General features: G+C 39.6%; 1 pseudogene; it reads right to left on the bottom strand.

Annotated features, from left to right (window-relative positions):
* LOC129399724 (transcription factor AP-2 gamma-like) overlaps nt 1-22,782 on the bottom strand; it is a 38,055-nt pseudogene that overhangs the window by 5,200 nt on the left and 10,073 nt on the right.

Here is a 22,782-nt window from a genome sequence, read left to right as displayed (position 1 = left end):
GCATCACTTCAGCCAAGAAAATAACCAGTGTTGGCATGAACGTGGGGAAAAAGTTAACCTGATTCATTGCTGATGGAAATGTTGACTGGCCCAACCATTTTGGAAAACAGTATAGATGATTCTCAGAAACCCAGGAATCGAGTATCCATGTGATCCAGCAACCCCACTTCTTGGCATCTACCCCAAGGGTCCAAACACCTATTCAGAAAGGCCATTTGTGCTCCTCTGTTCATTGCAGCACTATTCACAATAGCCCAAATCTGGAAACAGCCCAAGTATCCAAAGACAGCTGACTGGGCAAAGAAGCTGCAGTACATATACATAATGGTACACTACTTGCCTGTGACTAAATTATGCAATTTGCACTGTGTAGATGGACGTGGAGAGAGCACCATGCTGAGTGCAGTTAGTCAGAAGGAGAGGTATAGATACAGAATGACCTCTCTCACATGTGGGATATAAATAAACAGAGTAAGGAAGTAACAAATGCTGAAAGACAAGTAGGAAGCTTACCATGGCAACGGGGTGAGGGATAGAAAATAGGACAGGGAGAGGGGACATTGGGACTATGATGGAGGGAAGCAGACACTCTGGTGGGAGGTATGGTGCTGCAATGTTTTATGCAGGAACCCTACCAGCAATAGTATTGTAAATCACAGTGTCTAAAATGAAATTAATTATAAAAAGAATTTAACATCAGTATAAAATAAAATATAGGCAATAAAATTGTCTCATTGGCAACAACAGAAAAGAATCCCTGTAGCACTTCTCCCTGTTATTCAACCCTGACATGTAGGTGAAATTCAGATAAATTCTTCTAGAGACTCATTTAGAATGTTGACATTAAAACATGATGATGTCTAGACTGTGCACACCCAGGTTTATTAATTAGGGTCTTTATCACCCATAGATTGAGTGGGAAGTTAATTCTTCTGTATGATTTGAGCTGGTAGCTTCCATAATCAAAAATATCTTTCTCACTCAGTAGAAGTGCTGGAAATTCAATCACTGGAGAGCTTTATTCTTGATTGAAGCAATCCAAGATTTTCTTTTAAAAAAATGATGATAACCTAGATAGATTAACCATTAAGCCAAAAATTCATTAGTATAAAATAGATATTTTCAAAGTTGACTTTCTTCCCAGACTGGAGTGATAGCACAGCATAGGGCATTTGCTTTGCACGCAGCCGACCCGGGTTCAATTCCTCTGTCCCTCTAGAGAGCCCGGCAAGCTACCGAGAGTATCCTACCTGCATGGCAGAGCCTGGTAAGCTACCTGTGGCATATTTGATATGCCCAAAACAGTAACAACAAGTCTCACAATGGAGACATTACTGGTGCCCGCTCGAGCAAATCGATGAATGATGGGATGACAGTGCTACTTTCTTCCCAAATTGGTGATAGTTGAGTATAAGTAACAAAGAAATCCTTGGAAGAATCGGTGCAAAAACCTAAGAAAAGAGAAGAGTTAGGAGAAAAAATTTCCAGATGAAGGGCTAGAGAGTGCAGGAGCCAAGGCACTTAACTTGTATGTGGCTGACCCCAGTGGAATCCCCAGCACTGGCAGCGGTCACTCCTGAGCACAGAGGCAGAAATTGCCCCTGAGCACCATCAGGCATGCATCTTGCCTACTGCACCATGTGGCCCAACTGAAGTTAATTTTCACAGCCATTCAAGTAAGTTTCCTTAAAGCCAAGTTCCAAATCAATATCCCGTCTCTTTGCCAAGTGTCCTTTATTTATCGTACCTTTGGCTCCCTAAGGCTTAAAGCTTATCATTATGTCATCTATTACCAGAGCCTAGAAGGCGTTTCTTGTTCTTTACTGTCCTTTAAATCTTAGCTTCACCTCAAGGCCAAGATTGTACACATGCTCTATAGGCTTTCAAAATCAACATGATAGTGCTTTACTGTCTCAATCTATAGCAAAAATTCTCCGAGGAAATGAAAATTATAAGGAAGCAATCTATGCTTGCCATGTGCCCATGTGTGCCAGGCACCAGGATAAACTCATAAGATATCTCACATGTCACCGTAATATTCACAAGCATCATATCACATAGGTATTATTACCCCTATTTTATAAAAGAAAATTGGAACCAGAAATATTTAACTTTCCAAGATTTGAGAAACAAGATAGAGAGCCCTTATTATTTCTCTACCTCTCACTCTCTTGGGAAATTAGCATAGTCTTCTACCAACATATTTTATGCGTGAGGAAGTTCCTGTGTAATGGTATTTAATATTCTCTTTTACTTAAAAACCCTTGTGAAGTGTTTCAAAAGCAGAGGGGATTAAATACAATTAAGCTGAGGATTATAGACATGCAAAATAAAAACCCACAGGGATGACTATAGCCAGAACATGCCCTGTATGCTAAGATAGCTCTTATCCTTCTGGTGGCAGCTTTCTACTAATAGGTTACAGGAGTGCCATATTGTTTCTCTACAGCCATTAGGGCCACTTAGTGCTTCATAAAGGAAATGAAAACTTCAAGCCAATTGCCTCTGGCCATCAGCACACTCCTCTACTTATCTCAGATTGTGTTACTAATATTATTTCTCGCTCGTGCTATGTATATAAAGGGTAAAGTTATCCTTTGAAAGAACTATTTTTATAAAGACGGATTTCAGAATCATAGCTCCTTACTTGTGGCCATGCATTAGTTTCTTAACCAACAAATGAGACTTGGGACAAATGATCTTAATCATAAAGCCACCAGGTTTTCTTGTAATTATGAAGCCATAAGGCTTTGTACTGCAGAGGCAGTAAAATGAAAATAAAAAACAAAATCTATTATTGCTAAAAAAATCTGCCTGCATAATCTTCCTGCCCCTAGCCAGGAAAGTTAGGGAGAGGGAAAGTTTTGTATTTTCTCTTTATGTCTTATGTTAAGTAAGCCTTTAGTATTTATATTTTATTTTTATTATAAGGAAGGTAATAGAATTACAATGGTGTTCAAATATATGGTACTGATATTGATGTATGAAGTTACCATACACCCCCGTCACCACTAAAGTCATTGTTCCTTCCCTCCCATTCCTCCCCCATTCTTGTTGATTGAAAATTATGGTTCTGGGCACACTGCCACTACCCACCCTTAGTACCAGTCATATACTTATAACCCTCCACCTCTGTTCCCCTGTTACTTCAAGTCAACCTATTTTTCCCTCCTCCCTCCCTTCAAACCTGGCATTCTCGGGTCTGTATCCCATTGTCCAAGGTTTCCTATTGATTTTTATTGTCCAAACATACTCTTAATTTGTTTCTTAACATACCACAGATGAGTAAGATCACCCCTTTATTAGTATTTCTGCCTCTGGCTTATTTCGCTCAGCATGATATCCTCGAATTTCATCACAGTTGCCACCAATTTCATGACTTTATTTTTTTTCTTGGGAGCCTTTATCTTTTACTAATAATAATTCTTGTATTAGGGCAGCCTTTATTATTTATTTGGAGAGCCTTCAAAGTCTTACTCAGGGTGTATGTGGGCCACTCCTGGTGATACTCAGTCAACTGAATTGGTGGTTCAATGCTAGGGCCATATGATGCAGAGCAGCTTGCACCCTGCAATGTCAGTGACACCAGGGCTACTTTGGAAGTCCTCAGAAGTCTCTAGGGATACACAAGATGCTGCTCAGGAGGCCTTGGTGTATTGAATCTGGTTTGGGTACAAGCAAGGCATTCCACCCTAAACAACTGTGCTCTATCTCTTGCTGCCTAGGTAAGCTTTTAGATTGGAGCAGCCTGAAAGATTCTAATTCCAAATCCCTTGACTATTCATAAAAGTTAACTGTAGGATAACATAGCTTCAGGTAGTTTAGGTTTATTGGGTCACTCCCGTCACAGTGCTCCCATTCCTCTGTGTTTATTTGTAGCTTCTTTCTTAGTGTTCTGTTGACTTGTAAATATTGTTTTTCTCTTCTCCTTGAGTCCTTTGCATAGTTTATTCAGAAAAATGTCCTTTTTGTGTGGACACAGGAAGACTTAGAAAATGCTATGCTTTTGTAACCTGGGAGTCATTTGACTCTACATGATATTTTCCTCCTGGGCATCTGTTTTCTCGACCTAAGCCTCAGCTGCTCTTACTTCCTAGCACCCCCAAAAGCAGGGTCCCTACAAGGGACGAGACGGACCCAGGGCAAGCGGTGAGTTGTGTGCTACCCTGGCATCGAGATGGGCCTGGCCAAAGTGCCTAATGCTTAACTATAAGTCAAGAGCTTGATCATGGACAAATGCTGTCATGATCCAAACAGTGATCACTAGATTCGGACCCTGCTAGGGTGAGGAATGATTATCTGGCCTGAGTGCTGTGGTCTGAGTCTGTGGCAAGATGTTGCCAGGGGAGCTGCCTTGCAAGCCTCAATGTATCTCTTGCTATGTCCATACAAACATAACTAGTATTAAGATGTTAATAAGTTTTGGGACTAAGGAAAAGAAAAAAAAACCTTAAGAGTCAGGAAGGGCTTTGGAATGCCCTGCCCTCAGGAAGGGCTTTCTTATGTTGATTTTGCTACCTGGCTGGGTGTAGCCTTGAGGGCAAGGTGAGAGAGAGAAGTAGGAGGAGAGAGAGAAGGGAGAGAGGAGGCAGTTGATCCAGAGAGAGGATGGAGCTGGGAGTGCGGGAGATGAGAAAGATGGAAGATTGAATAAACGGTAACTAATCAGCAACCAGCTTGGTCCTCGTTCTTCCCTCGCCGGTCCTTGGCCAATGGACATCCCGATCCAGTCCACACACTGCGGTTCCAGAGCACCAAACACAGGTGGTGAGATAGAGCCGCCCGGAGAGCCCGCGAGTGCACGCGCCCCCCTGCGAGCCTTAGTTTTTTACAGTTAACCACCTAGAATTGGGAAGACTATTCATATCTACATGCTTGGAATGACCATGGGCAAGAAGGAACAAAACTTCATATTCATAAATTCAGATAATTTTTAAAGGAATTATTACAACAAATAGTTTAGGTTTAACACTGGGCCATTTTTGCCATCTTTCTTTTTCTTTGTTTCTTTGCTTTTGAGGCCACACCTGGCTGTGCTTAGTATCACTCCTGGCAGTGCTGGGGGACAATATGTGGGGCTAGGGTTGGAACCAGTGTTGGCCATAAGCAAGGCAAACACCTTAACCCTGGCATATCTGTCTTTTCATAAATAGAATCGCTACTTTAGCTTTCCTTTTATTAGTATTTGTATGGTGGTGCATCTTTTTAAAACTTTAGTATATTTAATTATCTCTGAAATGGGTCTCCTATAGACAACTAATAACCGAGTATTTTTAAAATTTCTTTAGGTGGGGGGGCACAATCAGCAGTCTCAGGGCTAAGCCCTGGCTCTGTGCTTAGGGATCATTCCTGGCAGGGCTCGGGAGACCATATCTGGTGTCTGGGGATTAAGCCTGGGTTAGCCACATGCAAGGCAAGAGCCTTACCAACTGTACTATCACTCTGACCCGAGTCTTATTTTATTTATTTATTTATTTGTTTTGGCTTTTTGGGTCACAGTGGGTGATGCACAGGTGTTACTTCTGGCTTTGTACTCAGGAGTTACTCCTGGCAGTGCTCGAGGGACCACATGGATGCTGGGAATCAACCCGGGTCAGCTGCATGCAAGGCAAATGCACTACCCACTGAACTATTGCTCCAGCCCATGAGTTTTATTTTAAAACATCCATTCTGTCTTAGTGGTAGATGCCAAGAAATGGAATTTCTAGGTCATATTAGAGCTCTATTTCTGTTTCTTTTTTGAGAAATCTCCATTCTGTTCTCATGGAAGCTGACCCAGATGACATTCCCACCAACAGTAAAAGAGAGTTCCTTTAGCACTGCATCCCCAACTAGCATTGGTTGTTTCCTATAAGCAGATTATTTAAACTACAGTGATTCAATAACAAGTTTAAATCCATTCTATCTCTTAAATTCATACTTATAATGATAACAAAAGTTTCAATTTTTATTTTATTACTTGTTTTTGAATGGTCCTGTTTTTCTTATTTGCATTTTCTGTCTCCTTTTGTATAATTTAAACATGTTTTAAGGGTTCATTTTGATTTTTGTATAGTGTTTTTATTATCTCATTTTATAGTATTTTAGTGCTTATTCTCTATATACAATATATATCCTGAACTTTCCAGTCTGAAAATCAATATTTTATTCCTTTAAGTGGAAAAATATCACCACCATAGTCCCTTTATCACCTCCTTTGCTACTTTGGCTGCTTTTACTGTAAATTGAAAACAGAAAGCATAATTTTGCCTTCAATTATCAGATGTAGCTTAAGGAACTTCATAGAAAAGCTGAAACATTTGCCATTTTGTTGCTCTTCGTTCATTTCTGACGTTCCAGGTTTCTTTCTAGTAACATTTCCCCTTTCCTGAAAAACTTCCTTTAATAATTCTTTCAGAAAAGGGTTACCACAACGAATTGATGTTTCCTGGTCCACATGTAAGGAACTTGGAAATCACCAAACCATCCTAAGAACAAAAAGGTTGAACTGACTGAAAACTCAATAGTTCTACTTGGATTCACAGGGAATGGAGGACATGGAAGAAAACATTGCCCCTAAAAAAGGAGAAGTTAGCAAATCAAGGGAGTTGAGCCTTACTAGAACAAAAATTTACACAAACTGCTCTGGATAACAGTTCTGGGGCAGGGAAACCTAAATTGTATTTGACAGATTGCTGGAGGCTCAAGTGGAAAATCTTGAGTTATAAACTCCAAATGCATACTGTGAGATTTACCACTAGCAACTCAACCAGGTTCCCACAGTAAACGTCAAGGGAAAATATCTTCTATAGTCTGGCTGGGAAAGGGGATATTTTGAAATACACCAAGCACTCTGTTCAACTTAACAAAGTCAACCCTCAAGGAAAACTAGTTAACTAGATCCTAACTTGCTGGAGTATCATCAGAGCCTGTCTGTTTCTTGAATAAAAAATATTCAACTCCAATCTATTCTAACCATCCTGTCATCTTAAAAGAGAGAGAGAGACAGACAGACAGACAGACAGACAGAAAAAAATAAGAACAGAGTCTTGGGATTTCTGCACTAGAAAACTACTGATTGTAGTACTTAGCATGTTTCCCATCCCTTGCACTTCATCACCACATTACTAAAGCCTATTTACAGCAGTTTCTTTTACCCATTACATCATATTTGGCTATAAAGAAAAAATTTATAGGTATGCATGCCAAAAAACAAAAATGATGATTTTCAGAAACAAAGCTAGTATCAAAACCAGATATAATAAGGATTTTGAAAGTATCAGCCTGGGAATATGAAATAACACTGACAAAAATGCTCATGAATAAAGTAGACTGCAGAAAATAAATGTAAGAGATAAGATATTTTATGTAAGATGCATACTGTTAAACAATGCCTTGATGGGTCTATTACCAAACTAGACAGTACTAAGGAAAAAATATATCTGAACGAGAATATTTTAGTATCCTGGAAAGCTGAAAAACAGACATAAAATTGATTGAAAATAAAACACCCAGAGGCCAGGCTGGGCAGTGTTCTATCCCATAACTCAGTTTTTAAATATTTGATCTTTTGTTCAGGGTCAAATCTACATAAGCATAGTTATTGAGTGAACTAAGGAATTCATAAATAATTGTATTTTTCCCTAAACACTACCCTCCCTCAATTTGCCATTGCTTTTACTTCCCTGAGGTGTAAGCTTTTAATCTCTGACCTCAGGAATATGGAATATTTTGCTACTTACTGTGTTCTGTGCTTCCCACAGTTATTCAATTGGGAATCAAGCTGCAGGAGAGAAAATCCGGGCAAATTTTTTTGATTCCACCATTCTTCCTGCACTAACATACACCTTATAGACCTGGGCCCTACGAAAACAGGACGAGAACGCTATTCAGTCTCCCAAAGAGGAATGAACCCTCAAAGAGTTTGAGGCTCTTTGTGTCCTGGAGTGAGCAGATACCACTGAGCTACACTAGCACATGACAGGGAAGAATGGAGATGTTACTGGCGCCTGCTCGAGCAAATTGAAGATTAATCGGATGACAAGTGATACGAGTGATATCTTATATAATCTCTTTAATCTAAAATGAATAATCTGAGGGTCTGAAATATATTTATTAAAACAAATTGCCATATTTTCTTTCAGAAATTATTGTTAGTTCACTTCCTTCACTCATTCATTTACTCAACAAATGTTTACTGTTTCACTACAATTTAACTTACAAATTGATAGACACATGATATCAGTCATCTCATTAAAATCCATTTAGTACTTAATAGCTAATTATATCATATTTTCTTTACATAACTAATAAAGTGGCATCATAGTTAAAAATAAAAAAAAAGCAATGGGATTGGCCACGTGTTTTTGACACAACTCTTCCAGTCATACATAAGGGTTGCCCTCCCTTAGACATTTAGGTATCTGTAAACCTCCATTCCTGGTGGTGTTTCTTCTCCTCTTGCTGCTACTGCAGGATTTTCTGGCATGTAAGAAACAAGAGATTGGGGCTGGAGTGATATCACAGAGGGTAGGGCATTTGACTTGCACGTGGCTGACCTGGGTTCGATTCCCAGCACCCCATATGGTCCCCCGACCACCGCCAGGAGTAATTCCTGAGTGCATAGACAGGAGTAACCCCTGTACATCGCCTGGTATAACCCAAAAAGAAAAAAAAAGATCTTTTCTACATTTTCTCTAAGCCTCAAAACATCAATCTGCCCTTCTAAATAAGGATGAAGGGTTTGGGGACCTCTCTTTTTCTGTGGCCACTTCCAGATTTATTTGAGTAGGCTCTCCTGAGTCTAGGCCAGGGATAGCAGCGATGATATGTGATAAACACACCACCAATTGTTAGCACTTTGGATTCTGGTCTGTGTTTTCCAATCTGCAGGCTACTGGGCTACTGTTTATGTTTCAGAGTCCTCAAATAGATGCCCTATGCTTTCTGTTCAGGTTTTATAGTTCATTGCATTGGATAAACTGTGTAGCTACCCTGTATTTCCTGGAACTAGACCCTCCTACTTTTTTGTATCTTGTTACAAATACATTCTTTTTATTCACAGAAACTCTTGCTATTTATTACAATATTTTTCTCTTAGAAAATCCTCTTTAACTGTTGAATAACACTGAAAGTCATAAGTGGAGTAACCTAGAAACAGAAAATGTTGAGGCCTGAGAGATAGCACTGCGGTTAAGGCACTTGCCTTGCAAGTGGCTGAACTGGGTTTGATCCCCAGCACTCCATATAGTCCCCTGAGCACCACCAAGAGTGATTTCTGAGTGCAGAACCAGGAGGAAACCCCTGAGCATCGCTAGGTGTGACCCAAGGAAGAAAGAGAAGAATAGGGAACAAGACAGGGATCCTTCTTTGGGAGGGTTGTTTTTGTGCCACACCTGGCAGTGTTCAGGGACTTATTTTTTATACTTAATTTACTTTTAATTAGTGAATCACTGTGAGGGTACAGTTACAGATTTATGTATTTTCATGCTTGTTTTTCCCTCGTACAATTTTGAGAACCCATCCCTCCATCGGTGCCCATTCTCTACCACCAATGAACCCAGTATTCCTCCCACCCCCCATCCCATCCCCCCACCCCACCCCGCCTCTGTGGCAGGGCATTCCCTTTTGCCCTCTCTCTCCATTTGGGTGTTGTGGTTTGCTAAAGGGGCATTGAGTGGCCATCGTGTTCAATCCATAGTCTACTTTCAGCATCTCCCTTCCCGAGTGGGTTCTCCAACCACATTTTACTTGGTGTTCCCTTCTCTATCTGAGCTGCCTTTCCCCCCCCCCAACATGTGAGGCCGGCTTCCAAGCCATGGAGCCAACCTCCTGGTACTTATTTCTATTATTTTTGGGTGGTAGTCTCCTACTCTGTTATTTTATATTCCACAGATGGGCGCGATCTTTCTATGTCTTTCTCTCTCTTTCTGACTCATTTCACTTAGCATGATACTTTCCATGTTGATCCACTTATATGCAAAGTTCATGACTTCATCTTTTCTAACAGCTGCATAGTATCCCATTGTATAGATGTACCAAAGTTTTTTTAACCAATCATCTGTTCTCGGACACTCGGGTTTATTCCAGATTCTGGTTATTGTAAACAGTGCTGTGATGAACATATAAGTGCAGATGTCATTTCGACTATAATTTTTTGCTTCTCTGGGATATATTCCCAGCAGTGGTATTGCTGGGTCAAATGGGAGCTAAATTTCTAATTTTTTGAGAAGTGTCCATATTGTTTTCCAGTACCACCTCACACCACAGAGACTGGCACACATCCAAAGGGAGTGTTCAGGGACTTATTCCTGACTTTGTGGCTCAGGAATCATGCCTGGAAAGCCTCCAGAGTCAATATAGTAGTTACAGTGATCAAACCCTGGTTGGATTGCTCCTTGGCCTTTGGCTAATATAAAGTGAAAACCCAGGTCAGTTGCATGCAAGGCAAGTTCCCTACCCACTGTACTATCTCTCTGGCCAAAAAACAGAAATACTTACTGAGGGAAGGTTCTAAGAAAATCTTTCAGCAAGGATCTGGGGGTGGCGAAGTGAACAGAAAAAGCAGACGAATCTTAGCAGAAATACAGGTTCTAGAGAAGTCTTGCCTCATTCTAATTCCCCAGAGAATTCTAGAGGAAAGACAGCATCACAGAATTAACTCCCTTGTGGCAAAAGTGCTAGGTTTTGCATCTTCGTACCAGTCAGCCACTGAATGTACTTGTTGGTATAGAACCTCCTAGGCTTCCCTGGAGGAGGTGGCTCTGGTCAGCTGAGAACAATTCCCCAGAGGAAAGAGAGCAGCTGTGAGTTGTTAGTGGCCAACAGTCCAAGCTGCTAAATATAACTCAAATAGAGATGTTCTCAGTTCTGGGTATGATAGAGTCAGAAGCTGGGGGATGGGTACATTGGTACGGAAATTGTAAAAGAGTTCTGAGTGGGGCTTCAGCACCAGCATTGATTAATCATTTCAATGGTGATAGTCACTGAATACTGCTGGTTCTTTTTTCCAAAACAGAGAGAACCACTAACTAGTAGTAATGTTACATGAACCATGCCTGGACTGAAATAATCAGCCTCTAGGGCATGGTTATTCACATCTGCTGTGTCTCAGTATCATCTGGGGAGCTTGTTAAAAAAGCAGATTCCATCACCATTCCACAGATTCTCATTCAAGAGATTGCAATGGGAGATACATTTTTTTAATTGGGGAAGGGATTGGGCCACACCTGGCAATGGTCAGGGGTTATTCCTGACAGTGCTTGGGGTACTTTATGGGATTCTAGGAATCGAACCTGGGTCATCCACATTCAAGGCAAGTGCCCTACCCTCTGTGCTATTACTCTGGCCTTTGGGACCTGCCTGCATTTTAACAATTTTAACAAGAACACTTATGATTCACTATGAGAGTGGTGCTCATACAATCAAAACTAATTTAATTGATGGCAAAACATCATTTTTTTCATTTCCTCACAGAAATCTTAAGCTTCTATTGGTAGATAATAAGCCACAGTAGTTTTATCTAGATGTTAATCATATGTATAAATTGACTCTTCTGATGATCCAAGTAACCACTTTATGAGGGGGTCTGTAATGAGGTGGTCAAATGTATCTGGGGCACAAAAACAAATCTCCAAGCATGAGCAACAGGAATAATAGAATCTTAGGAGGCAATAGAGAGAACTAACACATCATCAGTGAATCATAACTCTTAAAAAAAATCTTCAGCAAGTTCAGGGATAACAAAGGCTGTCTGGCACAAAATGTGCCAACTGCCTAGCATGGTGAATCAAACCATATGGCTTGGATGAACCAGAGAAAGGAGCATCTGTTTTTACAGTTGTAATTGTCTATAGAAATTGAGGTCAGCATCAATCATAGCATCACCTTTCTTTATAAAGGACAGAATATTGATCAGGCCCCATGCCTGTCTAACAATATCAGCTCTACTTTGGATATACAGATACTATCTATGATTTTAAAAATGAAACCATTTCTCCAAATAACATAAATACCAAAAACTAATATGAGCATTCAATAGACTGCCAAGTGTTCCTTTTCATTCCTTTGTGGAATTAGTCTGCATGCTGGGAGAGCTGAGAATTTATTTAGGAAGATATTTTTAACAAGATAAAATACGTTTTCACATAAACAATTTAAAATAAGTAATTTTTCTGCTGCTCAAAATTTTTTATTAGTTTATCATTACCCAGGACTGCATACATGAATAGGGCAACTATTTGATATATTCTTTAGAATCAAATATGAGTTTCTTCTGTTTGTAGTTTAGGAAATCTGACATGTACGGAGGGAGCAAGTTAAGACTTTATGGACTACTAAAACTGAAGATATTTTTGTGATTAAAATGTCATTTAGGGTCATAACAAAGAAGTGGTTTGGGACTTGTTATTCCCAAAGGGGATATCCTTGAACTTGTCCCTTTGCCCAGAGTGTGTTTATAAATATAACAGCCTTTACAAAGTGGGTAAAGCACCTAGTTGTTTATATTTCCTTAATGATGGACTCTGTCTGCTTCTGACTAGAGTTAAATAAGCGTGTTGTTTGCTGATAAATACTCCAGCAGGATTTAGGAGGTCAAAGTAAAGAACAAATATTGTGTGGCAACCCATGATCATCTGTCTCACTTCCTGACTACAGAGAAGGTCTGAGCTGAAGCAATGAATAGTAATAGTAGCAAGAAATTGATTACTAGGCATTAGAGAAGATCATTTTTCTGACTTCATTTATGCTCTTGTATGAGCAGGCAGGATAGGCTCATCATGCCTCTGAGAAAAGGTAGAAAATTACTGGGAGGAGTTGGGGAAGTAGCTAGGCAACTGTAGTGGTGTGGGAGGGAGCATTTCATCTACTAGATTTAATAGCTTCTGGAGGAACTGGAGATCATGACAATGAATGTGAATGAACTAGGTTAGATCATATGCTTTATGCTGGGCCTTCTAAGCAGCTAACTCTGAGATGTAGAGTTATGTTTCTCAACCTTTCTCTGAGTTTGGTCCTTTTCTGAACTTCTTTCCTTCCTGTGCCCCCTATTCTACCTGTTGTCCCCCTAGTCTTATACCATGACCCCCCATTTCTACCATTCCCACCTAAGGACCCCATGGAATAAACAGGAGACCAACTGGGGAATGTATTTCCAGTTAAGAAATCATGAATAGGGGACTGGAGCAATAGCACAGGGGGTAGGCCATTTGCCTTGCACGCGGCTGGCCCGGGTTCTATTCCCAGCACCGCCAGGAGTGATTCCTGAGTGCAGAGCCAGTAGTAACTCCTATGCATCACTGGGTGTGACTCAAGAAGCCAAAAAATAGAGAAATGATGAATACTTATTCGAGAAATGCTTATTAGGGCTCACTTTGGTGACCGATACCTGGAGTAAAAAAAGGATAGGAACAGGAGTGAGCAAAGAGATTGTGATGCAGGTCCACCAGCAGCCTTGGCCAAACCACAGGGAATTCTGGAGATAAAATGGCCCTTTAATGTTATCCTAAGTTGAGCCAAGATGCCTGGGACTTTGCATTCTTATATAGATCTGCCATTTGATATGTACAACCCCAAAATGTCATCCAAGAAACTACTGTATGTTCAAGGTGGCTGTCTACAGGAAAGTCAATCCTGAAGTGAGTGAGAGCTGCAGTTGTCTCCTACCAAAATTCTCAGGAATTGTGCCAATAAGGCCCCCATGAAGGATTATCTGAATAGTACAGCAAGGTAGTCACCATATGTAGGTCAAAGTTGAACTGTGGTTTATCTGAATGCTTACACAGGTAATGAGAACCCCCAGAATTACCAGACTGATTGTGAAACACGAGTCATCCCATCTGAATTGTTTTAGCGTTTGCATCATAGAATCATTTTATAGTGAAAGAGAAGGGCAAAAGTGAAGCATTTTGATCCTGGCCCTGGGTATGTCTACAGAAGTGAATTTAGCTAGAGTGGAGTCAAGGGTACAGGTAACACATGCTGGGATGCCTGTGGAGCTTCAGAACGTCCTTCACCAAAGTCAGGTAGCCAAAATAGGGCATCCAAAATGAAAATACAGGTGGATAATACTAGGAGGTTTCAAAGTCTACTGGAAGTTGAGGAAGGCAAGGCAACTGCACAGAAATGACAATAACTACCCTTTCTTAAGGGTCCCGCTTGAGCACTCAATACATCATCTCATTTCATGCATATGCCTTTATATGGTAGGCATTTTTTATATGTAAAAAACAGTTCTGAGAGGAACACATTCAGAATTATGTAGTTAGTAAGTGGCTGAGATTCTAGAAACAGACTATCAGAGTTACAGTTCTGGCTATTACTTGATGTATGATTTGAGATAAATTACTTAAGCTCTGTATTGCCCAGTATCTTTATCTTTAAAATGGAAAAAAATTAATACCAGCACCAACTTCCATGGTTATTATGAGCACTACATACATTAATATCATTAAAATACCAAGAGCAATGCCAGACATAGCTGAAGAGCTATGTAATTGTCTGTGAACTAAATGAAAAAGTCAGTCTAGCTCTAAGGCTTATGTTTTTGAAGATCATATTGCTCTGGCTAGACACTGGTTCTCAGGATGTACATGGAGAGAATGAGGCAGCCTAAGTATTATTAAGTAGCTGAGATACTAAATAATCATTCTTTCATTCACTTACTCATAAATACATACAGGGAACCTATACAAATGAGTGAGGCATTTTTCTAGGTAGTGGAGATAAAACAATAAAACAGTTAAGATCTTGGAAATTGCATAATTCATTTTCTTGTGGAGAGACAGGTAACAAAATTATATATAATGTCTGGTAGTATAGGATAAAGAAGCAGGGAACTGTGGCAGTGGGAGTATAGTAGTGTATGTGTGTGTGTGTATGTGTGTGGTCATTTAGGTAAAAAAGATCATGAAAGGCTTTTGATGAGACATTTGATCAGAGACTCAAATGAAGTTAGGGGAGCCAGACAAGACCAAGCAGAAAAGTTTCTATATGTGTATTGGGTGGCAGAGGGGGTGAATGGAGCCAGAGGTGACCCCTCAAAGTTGTCTTGAGTTGGGAGATGTGAGTGGCTTTTAGAAGAGGCTAAAATCCTGGATGAGGCAGTTTTCTTCCAAAGTGGTAATCACTAATGTGTGTGCCAGCTGAAGGCACCATCCAGTAGATTTCAGGGCACCTGGGGAAATGAGATCTGTATTCCTGAAGAGCTATGTAGATAGTTTTCCAGCTTCCACCACCCTGTGCATATGCTGCTGTTTGTTTTACGTGGCTTGCCACTGGAGAAAAAAATGTACTCAAAGAATATTCTGAACATTTCTGAAACTTCATCAATGGTCCTGTACAAAAGTACAAAGGCTGAGATGTTACTTTGGATATCAGTCACTAAAAAGACAAGGTAAATATTGGTACATTGATTCCTAAATAAACCAGGGGGGATGATCAATAGTCTAAATTTGAAAGTTCTCTGAGAGAAAATACCAGGTGTTTTTGTTTATTTTTGGAGTGTCAGGAATTTAACCCAGGGAATCACACATACCCTTTCCCCCAGGTTGCTTGGTGGCCGCCATCTTCCAGTCGCCAATGGACAGACAGGTTTGGGTCTGCAGTGACGAAACATGAGGGGCCTCACGGGATGGGGGTAGAGCTGGCCCTTTCCTCCCCCGACCCAACCAGACTCCAAGTCACTGCCCATGAACGGCCTCTCTGGCTCCTGATCAAGTTGCTTAATGGCCACAATCTCAGAGACTCAAAAACAAATCTCGGAACCCAGCAGCTTCTGGCAGAAATACTTCCAGATTTCACTGTATCACTGTTATCCCATTGCTCATCGATTTGCTGAGCACCAGTAACATCTTCATTGTGAGAGACTTGTTGTTACTGTTTTTGGCATATTGAATACGGCACGGGTAGCTTGCCAGGCTCTGCCATGTGGGTGAAATACTCTCGGTAGCTTGCCAGGCTCTCCGAGAGGGATGGAGGAATCGAACCCGGTTGGCCACATGCAAGGCAAATGCCCTACCCTCTGTGCTATCGCTCCAGCCCTCCAGATTGAATTATTAAAATTTCAGAACTTCAAAATCATGCAGCTGCTACTGCGGCCGTGTGACATCACATGCTGTTCATAATCAGCAATAGAAAACAAACTGTCTAAAGTTGCTTTTTGGCAGATCTGAGTGTTGTGGTAAAATCTCAAATAATAATGGTGGGTCTGATGTTGAAATATTGAATGTAATCAAAGTAGAGAGAGTAATGTGGAAATCAACTGCCACACAGGTAGGGGGAGGGTGTGGAATGGGGGGTATGCTGGGGTTTTCCGTGGTTGGAAATGTGCACTGGTGAAGGGACAGATGTTTCATCATTGTATGATGGAGAGTTAAACCTGAAAGCTTTGTAACTGCTCTCACAGTGATTCAATAAATAAATTTACATATATAAAAAGAAACTAGAAAAAGAATCACTCTTTTGAAATGAGACACAATTCCATCTAACCTATTTCTGATTCAGATTTAACAGGAATAATACTTTTGATTTGTTGGAAATAAAAACTCCAAGATTCAGTAAAGTTTTTTATCCCCTGTTGGGGATGGGCCTAGGCACCCCTTGCCTCTGTCCTTGTAAATAGGGACTGGGTTAGGAGGGGCCCTAGGCACTCCCTACCTTAGTTCCTGTAAACAGGAATGGGTATGGAGAAACTTGGCATGAGGGTGAGTCATCCCCTGACAGCTGACCTTGACAGGCGGCCGAAGGGCCACCATGCTCTGGCAGCTGGACTCGAGAGGAGGCTGAAGGGAGGATTGGCTCGCGCCTGCCATGGCCATGCTCAAGGCCACATCTGCTTTCCCATGTTTCTCAAGGCTGAGAGAAGGAACAAAAAACAAGTAATATTGGCAAAAATAAAGTTGCCTGTACCGCTTGATTAATAATGTTTATGCCACTTATGTAACCTGCTGATCGTTGCTAAAATAAGACTATATAAACCCGCTTGGATTTCAATAAATTTGCTGTATGCCGCATATTACATGCAGTCCTCCCTAGCCCACTCAACTCTCATTCCCTCTCTCCGGCCGAGGTTCAAGTTGGCTGCGTGGGCCACGGCAATCCCCCCCCCAACCCAAATATCACAAAAAACTAGAAAAACAACAACAAGTGAAATTCAAAGTAGAAAGAAATAATAAAATTGAAAGAAATAAAATGATAGAGCTATCAAGAAAACAAGAGATTAATGAAACTAAAACCTGGATTTTCAAAGGAATAAACAAATGACTTAACTATATTCATGAATAAAAGTAGAGAAAACTAATAAAGCAGATTAGAAATGTAAGGGGAGGATTTACAATACATACTTCAGAAATGCAAGAAATTATATGAACTATTCTATGCAACCAAGCTGGAGAAGAAGAAATTAATAACTTTTTTGTAACCATAATATCTATGAAGACTAAGAGGGAAATATAAAACAAAACATACGAATTATTAGTAGGGAATTCAAAACCTTAGTAGTCAATTTCTGCCCCTAAGAAAAAGCTCATGTCCAGATAGGATTTACAGTAAGTCTCAGTAAGTTCTACTGAATCTTCAAGGAGGACATATTACTTATTCTTTTCAAGTTCTTTCAGAAATTTGAAGAAACAGAAATCCTTCCTCACAGTTTTTATGAGATTAATATTACCTTAACATAAAAATCATACAGTATACTACTAAAAAAGAATATTAAAGATCAATACTCATGATGAAATATATTTAGGAGGTCCTCAGCAAAATCACAACAAACCAAGTAGATCATACACCACAATCAAGTGGGATTCATCTGAGAGGTGCTAAGACATTCAATATACTCAAATCAAAGAATGTGATATACCATATCACAAATCAGATAAGAAGAAGAAAATAAAGGCATTCATCTGGAAAAGAAGTCAAATTATTGCTATCAATAGATGGCACAATAACATACATAGAAGACCCTAAAGATTACACCACAAAACTTGTAGAAACAAAAATCCAATACAGTAGTGTCAGGTTACAAAATCAATACACAAAAATCTTTATCCCTATGTGCAAATAATGGATAAGAAGAGAAAGAAATGAAAAAAACAGCCTCATGTACAAAACCATCAAGTACTTTGGAATCAATAAAAGAAGTGGAATACAATTACGTTGAAAATTGTAAGCCACTAATTAAAAGAAATGGAAAAGGACATAAGGAAATGGAAAAAGTGTTCCATGTTCATGGATTAGAATAACTAACATTGTTAAAATGATCATGTTTTTCAAAACATTATACAGACTCTGTGCAATCCCCATCAAAATTGCAGTGACATTCTTCAAGGATGTAGACAAATACTAATAAAATTTGTATGAATCCAAAATACTCCCTAAAAGTCAAAACAATTCGGAGGGGGAAAAAGATGATGAGAGGTATTTCAGTCTCTGACTACAAAACATACTGCAAAACCAAGTCATAAAAATAATGTGGTACTGGAATAAAAGCAGATTATCAGGTCAAAGGAATAAAATTGAGAGCCCAGAAAGAAAGTCTCTGATATATATTCACTTAATCTAGCATCAAAGAAGGTAGATACATTACATGAAGAAAGAAAAGCCTCTTTCATACACAGTGTTGGCACACTTGTATAGCCATATGCAATTTTAAAAAATGAAAGTGCACACCTTTCTTACACCATACACAAAAGTTGATTCAAAATGAATTAAAGTGCTTAATAGTAGAAGACAATCCATAAAATACATAAAGGAAAACATTGGCAGGACTCTTTGTGGTATGGATCAAGTGGTGTCTTCAATGATTTAGCTACATTGGCAAAGAAAACAAAAGCAAACAAAATATGGGATTATGTTGAACTAAAAGTTTTTTCACTGCAAGAGAAATGTTAGCTTAAAAAGTCACCGTGCTGAATGAGAAAATATATTCGCATATCATACACATGATGGACTAATGTTCAACTTACAGAAAGCACTCACAGTCCTCACAAAAACAAAAGTAGCAAAATGTGCGAAGAGGAGAGGCTAGGAGATAATACAGGTATTAGTCTGCATGTCTAGAATTGGACCAATCTGGGTTGAATGCCCAGCACCACAGAGCCCTCACACACCACTGCAAGACTCAAGCAACTGCATCCTTGGGAATGACATTGGACTGCTGGCCCAGTTAGTCAATTATCACCAGAAGCTGCCTCTTGGTCCATGAAACCACTTGGGAGGTCCCACAGAACTGGGGAAAGGAGCTGAACAATGCTTCCTTAAATAAGAAATTTATATGGCCAACAACCATATGATCAATTGTTAATCATTACTGATTAACAGGAGAATTCAAGTCAAATAGACAATGATATATCACCTCACACAGTGGTAATGGCCTGTATTAAAAAGTCTGGAAGCAACCAGTGCTAGAAAGAATGTGATGACAAAGGAACTCTCATTCACTGTTGGTGGGACTGTTTATTGTCAGGTTCAATCTCCATGAAAAACAGGATGAAGACTTTTCAAAATTTAAAGACTGAAACTAAAAGTGACTTGCATGCAGTTGACCTGAATTTGATTCCCGGCATCCCATATGGTCCCCCGATTACCACCAGGAGTAATTCCTGAGTGCAGAGCCAGAAGTAAGCCCTGAGAATCACCAGGTATGCAACCCACCCCCCCAAAAAAACCCAACAGAACCCATAAATGTTAGCTCAATTATAACCATGTAACATAAACAGCAATAATATTTTTAAAAGAAAAAACTACCATATGGTCCTATTATTCCACTTCTTGGCATCTACCGTAAGAATACAAAAGCATTCATTTGAACAGATGTATGCATACCTATGTTCACTGCAGCACTATTTACAATAGCCATCATCTGGAACTAATCCAAATGCCCAACAACAGATGAATGAGTAAAAAAACTGTATATAGGGGCTTCAGAAATAGTACTATAAGTAGGGAGTTTGCCTTGCATGTGGTGAACCCAGGTTCAATCCTTGGCATCCCAATGGTCCCCTGAGTTCACTAGGAGTGTTCCTTGACCTCAGAGCCAGAAGTAAGCCCTGAGAACCACCTGGGTGGCCCCCAAACAAAAGATGGTTCTATATATAAACAATTTAATATTACTCACAAATAAGAGCAGATGAATTCCTATCATTTGTCATAAGTTGGATGGAACTAGAGGGTGTCATGTTAAGTGAAAGAAGTCAGAGGAAGAAGGGAAAATGCTATATGATCTCATTCATATGTAGTAACAGAACAGAGAAAGGGAAAAGACAATAGCAAATTTTTAAAAAGCCATGACTCTGACAACAGAACCGAGGTTACCAAAAGGGAGAGAGAGGGAGAAGAGACAGGAGGAATGGGTGTGATATAAAAATCAATTATGGATGCTATTTGGCGCATTGTTGGTGGCAGAGGTGTATAATGCTTCTAAAAGTGTTGTAAAAAATTTTAAAGATTTCAAGCAAAAACATTCATATTAAAATAAAATTCATTGGGAGTAGAATGGTGTTCATGGAATAAAAGGATTGATATTTATTCAACTTTTACAAAGCATAAGGTATTTTTAAACATAGAAAATGATAGCTATTAAGTCTGTTGTGCCAAGATTTGACTAGATACATAAGAACTACATTTTCTCTTGTCAAAAACTTTTTGGGGATTTTGGGAACATGGCTATAATAGTACTAACATTTATGTTTTTGGTATACCAAGTTACTATGCCTCACCAGCACCAAAGTGCCGAAGACTGTCCATCACTGTCCTTGTGTCACTTTAGTTCTCCTCTTTCTTCCTCCCTCCTGCCCCCGAAGTCCCTTTTCCCCACAGTTTGGTAATTTCAATTCTGTCCTCCCAGTTAAAGAGAAATCATATCCTAAATATCAGTATCTATAACACTTTATTAAATATATATATCAGAAGAGAAATAAAATGCAATGCCATGGATCCTTTTGCAAGTTGACAGCACATAGCATAGCTCACATGCTCTCAGAAACCATGTGAATGAAGAAAGCTTTCATTAGCGATGGAAATTACTGTGTTATTTTGGCACTGGTTTGTTCTTAGGGCAGATTCAGATTTCCTGGTTTCTGAATTCTAACCAGTAAAATGGTTGCTGGAAATTGTGGAAATGAGATAGAATTCTCTGCTTCTGAAGGTATCTGAATCATGATTTGGGCAGCAGAGTTTACTTTGACTTAGTAAACTGTGCAGCCATTTTCGTAACCAAGAAGTAAGCTACTGTTTGACCCAGAGAGGAGCTTTCAGCTGTTATTTGTTGACCCGAGCCAAGGGAAACAAGATGACAGATTGGACAAGCAGCACACTATGCAATTTATGCCCTTCATGGACTGTCAAACATTACTTTCATTTAATTTTAATCATTACCATCTGGTGCTTATAGAGAGCGTTGGGTCCAGAGAGAGATTTTTCTTTATCTTGAACTGTGAGAAGGACCGTGTTTTGACCTGCAGTCATACTCATACACCCCAAACAGAGGATAGTAAGAGACTGGGGAGGAGATTTATACTGGCACCAGACGTGCAGTTATCACCAGTCCCAGAAATTGTAAATAGAACCTGTGGTTGCTCCTGACCCTTCCATGCATCAGCAACCCCTTCTTCTGCCCCACACTGGGAAATAGAAATGCTAAGTAAAGTCTGAATTTTTGAATTTCCTCTTGGCTTGAAATGGTATTTGTATGAATTGGGCCATCTTGCCCAAACCTCTTATTTATTATAGTTTAGGTAAGATGGTGACAATACTGTTAATGTTTGTGGTACTGATAGACAGTTACTGTACCCCACCTTTTGATTAGCTAAAATGAGCAGCTGCCACATTTAATAGGGTCATGGGGTTCTTGTTAGGAATTAACAATAAGGGAGCAAATGTCTTGGAAATCCCAACAACCCTGAGAATCTAATTTTTTTGTGTTTGTCGAGGGCCAGGCCCAGTAGAAAATTTAAAAAATTTAAGGCAGCATCCTCCAATCTCTAGAAGGATTTACTTTTTTCCCAGATCCTAGACTGAACTTCTAGGGAGTTTAAGATTTGCCAGTGAAATCCCAAGGAATAGGACAGGGGGGAGGGAGAAAGAAGGTCATGCACCTGAATTTTTATTTTTCAATTGGGAAGTAGTGTGGTACTACTACAAGCTACTACATCAAGCTAGCTCTGGCTCAGGAGACCAACACTGAGCCCTGATCATTACTTTGTGGAAGAAAATCATGTGACTTACTTGGAAAGAGGAAAATTGTCTCATTTGAACAAAGGAAATCAAGCCTTTCCCTTATTTAGATACATGATTATTGAATAAATATTCAGTTAATATAAAAAAACTAGAAAAGAACAATATTCAGTTAATATAAAAAACCAAGCCACATGTACTTACAGAATACCATTAACATTTTGGTATGTATATACACAAACACACATATATAGAAATGGGATCTTGTTATAGACAATGTAAAGCAAAATTTCTTGCCAAGCAATTCTCTTCTCCAGCCAACTGTCAGCATGACCAGAAGGAAAATTCAGGGGCTTCATGCAAGGCAAGATAGCATGTAACTGAAAGAGTTGTGGTTTGAAATTTGAAGATTGAATATTCTTTTCAAATTTCAAGGCTGATGTTCTTTCTGGCCGAAGCTTTGGTATCTGCCCAGCTCTCCTCTTGGTAACTATGAACAGTAAGAGACTTTGCTAGCCTGTTTAAAAAATGAGAGCTCCTAGGTTCAAGAAGTGAATGGTTTCTATGTCCACTTTTCTGGTTAAAAGGTCACAGAAAGCACTTATTATCTCTGTGTATAGAAAACTGCAGATT

The sequence above is a fragment of the Sorex araneus genome, chromosome X (assembly GCF_027595985.1).
Source record: "Sorex araneus isolate mSorAra2 chromosome X, mSorAra2.pri, whole genome shotgun sequence".
Taxonomy (NCBI): domain Eukaryota; kingdom Metazoa; phylum Chordata; class Mammalia; order Eulipotyphla; family Soricidae; genus Sorex; species Sorex araneus.
Note: the sequence above shows the minus strand (reverse complement) of the source record. Positions and strands in the feature narration are given on the sequence as shown.